At 43.7% G+C, this 12329-nt stretch overlaps 1 pseudogene; it reads left to right on the plus strand.

The window, feature by feature from the left end:
* Positions 1–3529: 3529 nt before the first annotated feature.
* LOC105810072 lies at positions 3530–6822 on the plus strand (annotated as a pseudogene).
* The last annotated feature ends 5507 nt before the right edge of the window (positions 6823–12329 follow it).

The following is a 12329-nucleotide window of genomic DNA, read 5'->3' on the forward strand; positions in this document are numbered from 1 at the left end:
CTAGAGGCTGATCAATTTTATTGATTTTTTTCAAATAGTTTTTTGTTTCATTGATTTTCTCAGTTATAGATTTCTTATTCTCAATTTCATTGATTTCTGCTCTAATTGTTATTATTTCTTTTCTTCTACTTACTTTGAATTTAATTTGTTCTTTTTGTGTAGTTTCCTAAGGTGGAAATTTAGATGATTGATTTTAGATCTTTCTTCTTTTTTAATATATACATTTAATGCTCTAAATTTCCCTCTAAGAACTGTTCCTGCTGCATCCCACAAATTTTGATAAGTTGTGTTCTCATTTTCATTAAGTTCAAAATATTTTTAGATTTCTCTTGAGATTTCTTCTTTGATTGATATGTTATTTATAAATGTGTTATTTAATCTGTACATATTTGGAGGTTTTCCAGTTACCTTACTATTACTGATTTTTAGTTAAATTCCATTGTGGTCTGAAAGCAGACACATTATACAATTTCTATTTGTTTAAATTTGTTAAGATTTGTTTTATGGCACAGAATGTGATTTATCTTGTTGAATGTTGCATGTAAGCTTGAAAAGAATGTATATTCTGCTGTTGTTGGATGAAGTAGTTTATAGATATATTCAATTGATTGATGGTATTGTTGAGTACAAGTATGTTGTCCTTACTATTGTAGGGTTTAGGAAACACCACTCCAAAATATGAGTGTAGGAGACCAGAATACGCCACCCAAAATATATTTCTTTGGCATATTTCTAGCTGATTATTTAAAGAAACTGCAGACACAAGAGTAGTTCTAAAAATCTACATTAGTAAAAGTATCTGTATCAGAAAGAGGGTTGCTCCAGACAACTTTTATTACCTGAGAGACTTTTTATCTGCATAACATAATAATCTTTATTCACCATACACTTTCTGGGCATATTGCTTTTAGCTGGAGACCCGATTTCCCAGTTTCTCTTGCAGGCAAGAGAGGCCATGTGACTGGATTTGGGAAAGGAGGGAAGTTACTTCTCCTTAAAGGCAAACTGTTTTCATTGCACTTTCTATCCTTTCTATGGTACAGGAAATGGAGCAACGGAACAGCCGCTCTGATTCAGAAATGGAAGCTGTATGTCAGAGCGTCCCACCAGCCTGGATTCCTGAATGTTCTTGTGGGGCAAGGCCGTCCTGCCATTCCCAAACCACTCCCCTACCTTTGAAAGTTTACATGTGAGAAAGAAAGGTCAACTGTTTGATTAGAGCCATTCTATATTGGAATCTCTTTGATATGACAAAGAGATGTGTCCAGTACACAGGCACTATTTTCATATATCCACCTACATTTCAAAAGAATATACATTTTATTCACAATAGTACTTTGATTCCCATTTACTTTTACATTTATCTATCCTGTGTTCTATTACTAAGGTGTTTCTAAAAAAAAAAACAGCACTGGTTTCTCCAAGATGCGTTATTAATTCACAGTCAGAGCTTGAGGCCCTTTTACCTCTTCAAAACACATCAGCAAAATGGCACATCCCCATAGTAACGGTGGCTTTTGTGGCACTGATTCCAGAATGGATCGGAATCTCTGTGCAAAAGTAAGGGAGGGAGGGGAAAGAGGGCAGGTGCTGTTATCTAAAAACCCTCACGTGTTTAAGGTCTACCATACATGGCATTAAGCTAAAGTCATTGCGCTTCATCAGTATGGACCCTGGCTGTAGTCTCTGTATTCCTAAGCTGGCTACTTGGCATCTGTGGCTGATTTTTCTCCATAGAGCCCCAGCTGGACTCCCATGATTACCTTAAATGAGACATTTTACCTCATGAGATGCAACCTCCTTAGTGCGGAAGTTTCATATCTTAAACTATAAGATATCAGGGGCAAATCTTGGGTCAAGGTACCAGGAACTCTCTAACACAGAAAATGCACTGTTGTCCCCATTCAGAACAATTATTAGCCAGACGGCACATGGCTGTGCCAAGGCTTGTCTGGGACTACATGAAGTCACAGGAAGACCCTACATGAAGTCACTTATGGACTTAGAATCTTTGGGATTCTGTGGTTTTATATGGGATCAGTTCTCACAAGGTATTGGTCTTTCTTTCCCCAAAACAGGCTTCAAAGACAGAGAAGATTTTTTTGAATGTTACAGCAAAACCAATGGCTGGGTGAAAAAGACCTTACTCTGAAGAAGAGTGAGTGGTGGAGATGCTGGAGAAAGTTGTTCCCTGAGGACGAGGGGAGGAATTTTCCCCTTCACTGTTGACCTGTTAGGTCAGCCCTCGATACCACTTTTAAACATTAGTGGCGTTTCCATCAATTTATACCCACAAACAAACATGCAAGATGGCCTCAGTTCTTCAAAGAGTTGTCTCCCTCTAGTGGCCAAATATTTTTTTTAAAAAGACTGAGAAGCGTGCAAGGGACTGGGTCACTAAGGACCTAAAACCTTTACGTTTTTCTGGGCAATATAGAAATAGTTCTTGAATTTGGAAATATCATTGTATCATTTAACTTTATAATTTTCCCTACAATCAGTCAAGGAATGATTGTATCAATTTCAAAGAGTTACTGTGAGAACTAATCTGAGTATCATGACATGAGATCAGCAAATGGGTGCTGAGATACCACCACTGGGGGGTTGGCCAGGCTCACTCTCCAGAAACCTACTGGCTTTGGCACAGCAGTAAAGAAGTGAAATGACAAATGATGATAAGTCGTGGACCCCCGTCTTCCCTCCCAAATAGTTGAAACTGAGAATCTTTGAGTCTCCAGCAGTCAAGACATTAAAAGCCAAAAATGTGCCGTAGGGACTGCTCCTGACAAACTGGAGATGCCCGTGGTAGGCAGAAGTGCAGCCCCTCAGAGATGTCCACATCCCATCCCTGGAGCCTGCGCCTAAGGCGGGTTCCACGGCAAAGGGGGGTTAAGGTAGCAGATGGAGCTAAAGTCGCTAGGGAGAGTACCCTGGATTGCTGGGGGGCACCCCGTGAAATCACAAGGGTCCTTAATGCAGAAGAGGCCACAGGCCCTCCAGAAAGGCAGGCAGCCCCACCAGCACTTGGACTTCAGCCCCGGGAGACCCATTTCAGAATTCTGACACCCAGAACTGTGAGATAATAAATTTGTGTTGTTTTCAGTTTGTAGTAAGTTGTTACAGCAGCAAGAGGAAACGGTTTATGCCTTAATTGCGATCCTGGAGGAAACATGAAACACCGACAGACCTTGAATTCACTCTTACTAGCCAGGCGTGACCTGCCAGGAAGCCTGCCCGAGATCGCCCTCTCAGAGCGTGCACCGGCTGGTGTGGCTCCTCCGCGCTCCTCCCCGTGTTGACAGTGGCTGGCCCTGCCGTGCTCCCAGGACCAGCCAGGCGTGGAGCATTTCAGCCGCTAAATACCTTGCTTCTCTGCGGTAAGCTGGTCTCCTCTGGTGCTACACGGTCTAGGAATCCATGTGTTCTGAGCCTTTCGTGCAGTTGATAAAGCAACAGTGAAACTTTTGCCTCTGCATCTGTTCCGGGATTAGTCGCATCAAAACAAAACCCACCTCTTCCGTCTTGCAAGATGGTAGGTGGAAAAGCCGAGAAGCTGGAAGCTAAGAAAGGAAACCTGGAGCAGCAAAGTTCAGAAGGGTAACTTCAAAGCCAAGAAGCCTAAAATGAAGATGCCCCTGCAGCCAAAACCCCATCCTATCAGAGAAACTGGTGGATGTTACTGATCTGGAAAGGCCGCGGACAGGAGGAAGGACTCAGCCACCAAATCCAGGACTGAAAAGAAAAAAGAGAAGGTTCTTGCTACTGTCACCAGACCAGCTGGTGATGACAAGAATGGTGGTGCCTGGGTGGTTAAACATCACAAAGTGCCTACGTAAGATCCTACTGAAGATGTGCCTCGAAAGCTGTTGCGCCGGGCAAGAAACGCTTCAGTCCCCACGTGAGAAAACCACGAGCCAACATCGCTCCCAGACCGTTGGACCATCCTCTCTGGGCCCATGGAGCCGAGAGGGTGCTTCTCTGAAAGCAGCTGAGCAGTGAGTGGCCTCTGGGCCTCCATGGGGTTCCTCTGCATAGGACGCACCAGACATTTGTCATTGCCACCCACGCCAAAGTCGATATCACTGGTGTGACAATCCCCACATGACACACTGACTCTTACTTCAGGAAGAAGCTGCATAAGCCCAGACACCAGGAAGGTGACATCTTCCACACAGAGAGAGAAACACAGGCGTACGAAGCAGCGCGGGCTTGCTCAGCAAGTGGTGGACTCACAAAGTTGCCACGAATCAAAGTGGTTCCTTGGATCTCAGGCTACCTGTATGCTGTGTTCTCGCTCACGCGTGGAATTTATCCTCAGGAATTGGGGTTCTAAATTTCATGCAAACAACCTAATTAAATAAGTGATACATTTAAAACAAATACATAAACCAAGACCCGGTGCTTCTAGCAGAAAGCGCTTCCAGCCCTGTCGCTATCTGGAAGCCCAGTCCTCACTGCCGGGCAGAGAAGGACGAAACGCTAAGTGTTGTTCCAAAGTCCCCCAGCCCTCCCTCCAGGCCCAGCCTCCTGCTCCACCCTGAGGGCAGTGCCACCGGCTCCCAAGGTCACACAGCACTGCCCCAGCAGAAGTGTGAGCAGAGGGGCCGGCGCCCCTGGCAGGCGGTGGACGACAAAGGCCCTGATTCAGGGGCTGCCACTCCACTGCAGGCTGGAGGCCAAGCCTGCCCTCCGGCGCCACGCCACACCTCTGGCTTTCTTCACAGTCTCCAATAAATGGGAGGCTTTGGGCCTGCAAAGCGTGGTGCTGTGTTTCATTAAACCCCACAGACTCCAAATTAGTACTCCCATGTTTATGAAGGGTTTCTTAAGGGCAGTATGCTTCCAGAATGAGTTACAATACCTTTTATTCCCCAAGCAGGACTCCTTTGTGTAAGCGCAGGGTGGGGAAGGCCCATGAGGCTGTAGCTGGGGCCCCTACACGATCTTTTTTTTTCCCTGTGGGGAATCACTGCCATTTGCTTTAGGTGAGTCTTCATGGAGGGCTTTGCTGTCAAAATTCTCACTGTTCCTGCATGGTCAGTGCATACTCTCTTCCAGCCTCATTCCAGGCTGAAAACCAGAGTGGAAAAGTTTAGTCATGCATTTGATTCAACTGCATCCTGTTTCTATGGAAACCAGGCTGCTACATTAGCCCAATTCTATCTTTCCTACTATGAGGCCCACCTTTCACTAGCAATTTTAAAGTAGATTTTCACCTTCCCTGGGTATTAACCTTCGACTTGCAGAAGCTGGAGTGGCTTTGTGGGTTATAGAATATCCATATGCAAAGAACTGGAGGACATCATCTTAAGTAAAATAACTGAGACACAGAAAGCCAAATACTGTATGTTGGTTATAAAATTATGTTTGTCAATAGAATTGAATATTGAGAAGTCATCAAACATCATGTTTTCAAAATGTACTATCTGGGGAACATACAATATAACATTTACAAAAATAAATGGGATACAACATGGTTTTTATACTATAACAAGTAAAATGTGTTATATGGAAGCTATATGCTATACTTATTACATATATTTAGTAATACATTTATTATATATACATACACATATCACATAGAAAATAAAACTGGAAGGAAACATACTAAAATACTAACAGGGCCACCAGCACATCCCAGCTCATCCCCGGCAGCCACACCTGGCGAGCAGAGTGGCGCAGTGCACGCCCGAGTGGCCGCTCGCTGCCGGCCGCTGCCACCCTGCTCTGGCTGTGGGCTGCACCCCAGCTGCTGGCCACCTACACTGCTGCAGGCGCTGCCAGCGCCCGTGCTCTGCGGCGCTGCGGCGGGTGGCATTGGGATAACACGGCCACAGTGCACCGAGATCGCCTCCGCAGGGTGCGGGAGGGGTGGGTCCAGGTGGGGCTGTTGGCCGTTACCTGCACGTCCCACCCCCTCAGCTTTCCCCTGCCCTTCACCTGTGGAAGTCTTCATGCAAGTGTTTCACTTACAAGGGACTGCGCGTCTTCTACCAAGACTCTGAAGGTGTGGGTGGAAGCCCGGAGATAGTGTGTTTTTACACAGCTTTCCAACATCCAGCTATGATTGGTACGAGATTGGAGAAGGTCTGACCTTGAGGTTTCATCGAGTGGTTGCCCTTGATTTCTTAGGCTTCGGCTTCAGTGACAAACCAAGACCACATCACTATGATGTGGTCACTATGTGAGCAAGCCAGCATCATGGACGCACTCTTGCGGCATCTGGGGCTCCAGGACCTCAGGATCAACCTTTTGTCTCACGATTATGGAGATTGTTGCTCAGGAGCTGCTCTGTAGGTAGAAGCAGAATGGTCTAGTCAGCTTAGCATAAAGAGGCTCTGTCTGTCAAATGGAGGTATTTTTCCTGACACCCACCGCCCCCTCCCACTCCAAAAGCTACTCAAAGGTGGAGGCTGCTGTCACCCATCCTCACGCAGATGAACTTCTTTGTATCCTCTGGAGGTCCCGCCCCAGTCTTTGGGCCGTACATTCAGCCCTCCCAGAGCGAGCTGTGGGACATGTGGGCAGGGATGCAGAACAATGACGGGAACTTAGTCACTGACAGTGTCTTCCAGTACATCAGTGGGAGAAAGGAGCTTAGAAGAGCTGGGTGGGAGCTCTTGCCTCTGTATCTAGTCCCATTCATTTTATGTATGGGCCATCAGATCCGGTAATCCCTGTCCAGAGTTTCTGGAGCTATGCAGGAAAATGCTGCCACCGTCCACAGTGTCGATTCTGGATGACTACATTAGCCACGATCCACAGCTAGAAGATCCCGTGGGCTTCTTGAATGCATGTATGGGCTTCATCAACTCCTTCTGAGCTGGAAAGAGTAGCTTCCCCGTATTACCCCCCTACTCCTTTATCTGTCGTGTATTCCATTCAGGAAGAAATGCCCCAAACAGGTCCTGGCCATCAAACACGATTCTCCCAAAGAAGTCCCCTTTACTCACGCTGCTGAACAGCATAGAGGCAAAAGCCAGCAGGAGCTCCGACTAAGGGTGACATGAAGTCCACCTCCCATTCCTTTGACATCCCATCAAAAGTGGACGGATTTGACTTTGTGTTATTAAGAAATTCTGATGAGCACTACTATTCACTGATGCAGAAAGACAGACATTCTTTTGCATAAAAGACTTTTTAACACTTCTTTGGATGTTTCTAAAATATTTAGAAATGCTAATTTCTGGCCCAGCCCCAATTGTCATCCTCAAGTAAAAAATGAGGAGGGAGGGGCCTCCTTATCTCTCCTTGAATGGCTTTAAGGGCACAAACTTTTTTAAAGTTCTCTAAGCAACACAACCTCAAGTGAGAGTAAGTCTCCCTTGTCATAACTTTGGAGTTAGTTTCATCAGCTGCTTCTAATTATAGACATTTGTTAAAATAGATATTGGTTTCAGTAATGCAGTATTCTAAGTCTATGTTAAGACTATGGTTTACCTACACATATTATATGTATTTTTTAAGGATACTGAACCAGCAGACCTTTATTCTGCCAAAGTAGTGAACCTTATTAAACCTGCTTAATTTTTGAATTGAACTAAATCCAAACTATTTACAGAATTCCCTAAAATCACAGGACATTAAGGACCAACAGCATCTGTGCCAGAGATTGACTATTAGTCGGAATGACCAATTCTAAAAGCAAACAATAGTCTGACTCCTCATACCTCAGTGCTTAGAAGTGTGTTTCTCCTGAGCTACACTGAGGTGAGGGGATTGTTGTGTAGTCTACATTACCATGATGAATGTACATCAACTCCTTTCATGATGTTTGCTTAACTCCCCATTGGCTGTCCCAGAGAGGCCTTCTCATGTAGCTCAGCAATTCCTGTACTTGACAGACAGGAAAGTTCTGGAAGCTTTAAGAACAAATTCTGAGAGACCTATGAATAATGGTGCTGAATGCTTTTTTTTAAGCCACATTTCATTGTCTTAGTTAAAGCAAGATTAGGTGACTATTTTCAATTCATTTTTTATTAGCATCGTCAAGTATAACAACTTTGAAACTGGAATAAGGGTTTATTTTCTATTAATAAAATGAACTGTGACCAAAAAATTTTTAAAAAGTAAAAATGCTAATCGTAGTTTTCTCTGGGTGGTTGGATTATCAGTGATTTTGATGTTCTTCATCTCGCTTTTCTGTTTTATAAAGTTTTCCACATAAGCCAAAAAGGAAGAATATGTTGGCCAGGCTGACACAAGTGTTGTGGTTCCCATGATACTTATATATCTAATTCTAAAATAATAAAGTGACATTATCTTTAATATCTTAAAATAAATATTTCAGTGGCAATAAAAATACACTAATAATGAAACATTTGGCAAGTTCAGAAAAGTAAAAAGAGTTAGGGAGAGAATTGTCCATAATTCCACCAGTCACAGGGGAAGGCGGATACCAATATCTCACAGTTGACTGAGTGGGTGGCTCTCCTGCTATGCCATGGAGCACGTTTGCCATTGAGGTGCTCCAAGAGCCATCCCAGGGGAAACGAGGGACTGCCTGTGTCCTGCAGTCCAGGTGGGATGCAACAGAGCCGCCCGCCCCGCCTCAGTCACTGCAATTGTACATTGGACTTTCATATATTATTCCACTTGAAGAAAGGCTCCACAGCAAAACAGCAAAATAACACTTGGTTACCACCATATTAAGCCTCTTCCCTAAAGGTAAACATGTTGGTTGTTTCCAGTTTTTCTCCAACAGAAGAGAAGCGTGAGTGAATCTGTGCATAGTCATCTTGGCCCACATTTCTGCATCTATGATTGAAATTCCAAGAAAAGGGTAGCAATCATTTTCAAAGCTCTTGATATTTCCAAATTGCCCACACAAAAATCAACTTGTTCACAACCCACCAGCTTGCCCATCTCACCAAACCCTTGCATGCACTGAGCATAATTAAAAAAAAAAAAATCTTTGTTAATCTGATAGATTTAGAAAGCAGTTCCTCATCGTGCTGGTCACATGTTAAGGATTATGTTTTCCTTGGGGAGCTCTTCCAAGAACCCTTCCAGGAGTAAAAGCTGCCATCTCACCACCCCCTGTGTAGAAGACATGGCACCCAAATGAGGCTGGCCTTGTCCAAGGCTTGCGCTTGCATTTTCTTCTCCCGAGGCTCTCAGGCCGGCAACATGACCTCACAGCAAGGCAGGCGTGTGGCATGAGGCCCCCAGGACAAACGGCGGATGCCAAGGTCTGAAGTCCCCCACCCCACCAAACACTCCATACAACTCCGGGATCTCAGAACTGGAAGGGGGCCCTCAAGAGAGGTCGTTCTTGAGGCCTTTGTCTCCATAAATAAAGACTAATACATGTATGTTAATACATGTAAGACTAATACATGTATGTTATGTGTGTTAATACATGATACATACATAAATTGTGTTAATACATAAATAAAGACTCTGGGTGGCAGAGGGGAGATAACTGTACCAGCTCCTGATACTGCCAGGGCCTTGGAGCTCATCCAGTGACCTTCCCGCCCCGGCCTCCAGCCCTGTAATAACCACCAGCCGCAGCGAAAGTGAGCCCCGCCCCTTCACCCCTGTGTCTGATCACAGACCCTCTGCGCAGGGAGCAGGGGCTCCGACCGAGGCGGTGAGCGGAGGCTGAACGCTAGCACAGGGCTGCAGAATAAAAGCCGAAAGAAGGCAAATCAGGAGATGCGCTCGGGAAACCGGAAGAGACTTTGTAACTGGATTGCAGACGTCAGCACGGGGTTGGCCACCAGGGGGAGCGCTATTTCCAAAATGCGGTAAGACCAACCCTGGGCCTGAACCGGCTCTCAGCCCAGAGTGGCCTCGCTTGTCAAATACCCAAGGCTTAGTGCGAGGATTTGCTCACCAGATCCACTGGCTCCCATCCAGGTTTTGTGCCAAGGTACAGCCTACAGTTTGTAGTGCCACCGTAAGCCAAAGCTTCCGGTTTGGGTCCCTAGATTATTGACTTAAAAGTAAATACACAAAGATGAAGAAACACATGTGTGTGTGTACATATGCATGAGTTACAAAACATGTATTTATCTCAGCAGCAGAGAGAATTTTAAATATATTCAATACATACTATATAAATATAACATAAAATACATTTAATATATTTATATGTTAATATAATTGTGTTAATACATATTTAAATATTTTTAAATATATAAAAATATTATATCTATGTAATTGTACATAATATACTTATAAAATTATTTCTGCTGTTGGGTGATAAATACATGCTTTATAACTTCAATTATATATAAAATATCTATTAAATATATTCTGTATTATGTTTATATGTACAGTAATATATTAAATACATATTTTACATATTAATATTTTAAAATATATAGTTAAAATTCTCTCTGTTGGTGAGTGTTACGTACATGCTTCCTAACTCTGGTTCTGGCTTACTCATAATAATCCTTGAAAACCCTGGAAAACACAGAATAACCTTCTTATTGGCCTATTAAAGGTATTTAATTTTATGTTTACCTAGCCCATATCTGTTCCATGTATAGTCGAAAATAAAAAGGAAAGAGGGGATCAAATTTAAAGAGAAACGGGCACTAGCCGTTGTTCCCAGCTTCATCAGGACAGAAAGCCAGAGTCAGACAGGAGGGTTTAATGTAGCTAAGAGGACAAAATACTTTAAATAGTCTCAACCATATATGTAAATATAAAACCCCTCTTCTAATTTCCTTTGGTGCTAGTTCCTAACATACAGCTGATTAAGAAAGAAAGTCTATATGTAACGGTCATTATTTATGCTACTTTGGGGGAAATGATCTCACTGTCTAACATAAAAAATAATAAATTTTTGGTTTTTAAAGAGATCTGATTGGCAACCCTAAAATGCAAACTTCTCATCCTCCAGAAAACAACAAAGCCAAAAACTCACACCATCACCCAAACTGGGCTTGACGAGTAACCAGAAAGAAAATATGGAAAGATGCTCCATGAACTACATGGGCAGGTGGGGCTGGGTAGAAGGAAAACCTGCTGAGAGGCCTCTTCTCGTGGCACATCCAGGTTTCACCTCAGGAAACTGAGGCCACTTTAAAGAGGCTTCCCACAACCCCGAACTCCAGAACAACCAGAAAATCACACGGCAGTTACTCTGTGCTGTGTAGTTGCTCTTTGTGATGTCCACCCTCATCCCATTCCCCTTTTAATCTGTACTCATTTAGAGACAGGAACTTAAAAAACAAAAAACAAGTAAAAACCACCTGTGCAGAAAGTAGAAGGAACTGCAAGTAGCTCATCACATTTGGGGGAAAACAGCACCCACAAGTAAAGTTCTCAATAAGAGAAGAGTATATAAGAGAAGAGTATGAAAGAAACCTGCATAGCAGTATATTAGAAACACAAGTTTTTCATGCCCTCCTTGGACTCAGAATACAGTATCACAGAACCAATTAGATGAGATAGGAGAAGTTAGAAGTTTGGGAAAATAGAGCTTCTATAGACAAATGTCTGTCCGAACTTGGGACCAGGCCTTGGAACTTGCCTTGCTCAGCTACCCTCAGCTATGGCACTGAGGACAGATTCCACACCCGAGGACAGGACCACGACTATCAGCCCTTCCCAGCTCTTAACACATACTAGCTTGCTGCAGATGTGGCTTCAATTAAGGAGGAATGAACAAGGGGGAGGAGACCCTACAGGGGAGGTAATTTTTAAAAGCTACAGAAAATGGGAAAGAGACTTCATCTTGGTGATTTAGAAGAGTCATGCTTCTAAAAATAATTTACAGCAGAACCCAGCAGATTCAAGAAATTTGGCATCCTCTACAGGATATAAAAAGATATAGCCTCTATTACACAGAAACAAAAGAAAAAGAACGAAAGAATAAGCAGAGATGGAAATCGAGTAACATGAGATGAACTAATGCTTTCAACAAATATTTATTAAGAGCCCATCACAAGCCACGCGCTGTGCCGGGATTGGAGGGTACGCAGGTAAGTGAAGTGGACGCAATGCCGCTTTCAAAAAGGCTCACAGGTCGTCGGGGTTCACAGACCAAGCAATGATACATAAATGAATAATTCGAAATGATAGTTGTTATTAAGGAAACAAACAAGGGGCTGATTTTGGGGATGGCAGGTGGTACCTACTCAGACGAGTAGTCAGGGAAGGCTTCTGCAAACGACAGCGTTTAGTCCGAGCCAGCTAGGGAGAGAGCAAGTAACGAGCATTCCCAGGAAAGGAAACAGATTGCTTTCAAGTGAGAAAGAGCTCTGCGTGCCTGAAGAACTGGAGAAAGACCAGCGTGCCTGCTCAACGGTACCAGCTGAATTTGGAAATATAAGCAGGGTCAGCTCATGTAGAACCTTTACAGCCAAGAA

This window comes from Propithecus coquereli, unplaced genomic scaffold, assembly GCF_000956105.1.
Source record: "Propithecus coquereli isolate 6110/MARCELLA unplaced genomic scaffold, Pcoq_1.0 Scaffold203, whole genome shotgun sequence".
In the NCBI taxonomy this organism is placed as follows: domain Eukaryota; kingdom Metazoa; phylum Chordata; class Mammalia; order Primates; family Indriidae; genus Propithecus; species Propithecus coquereli.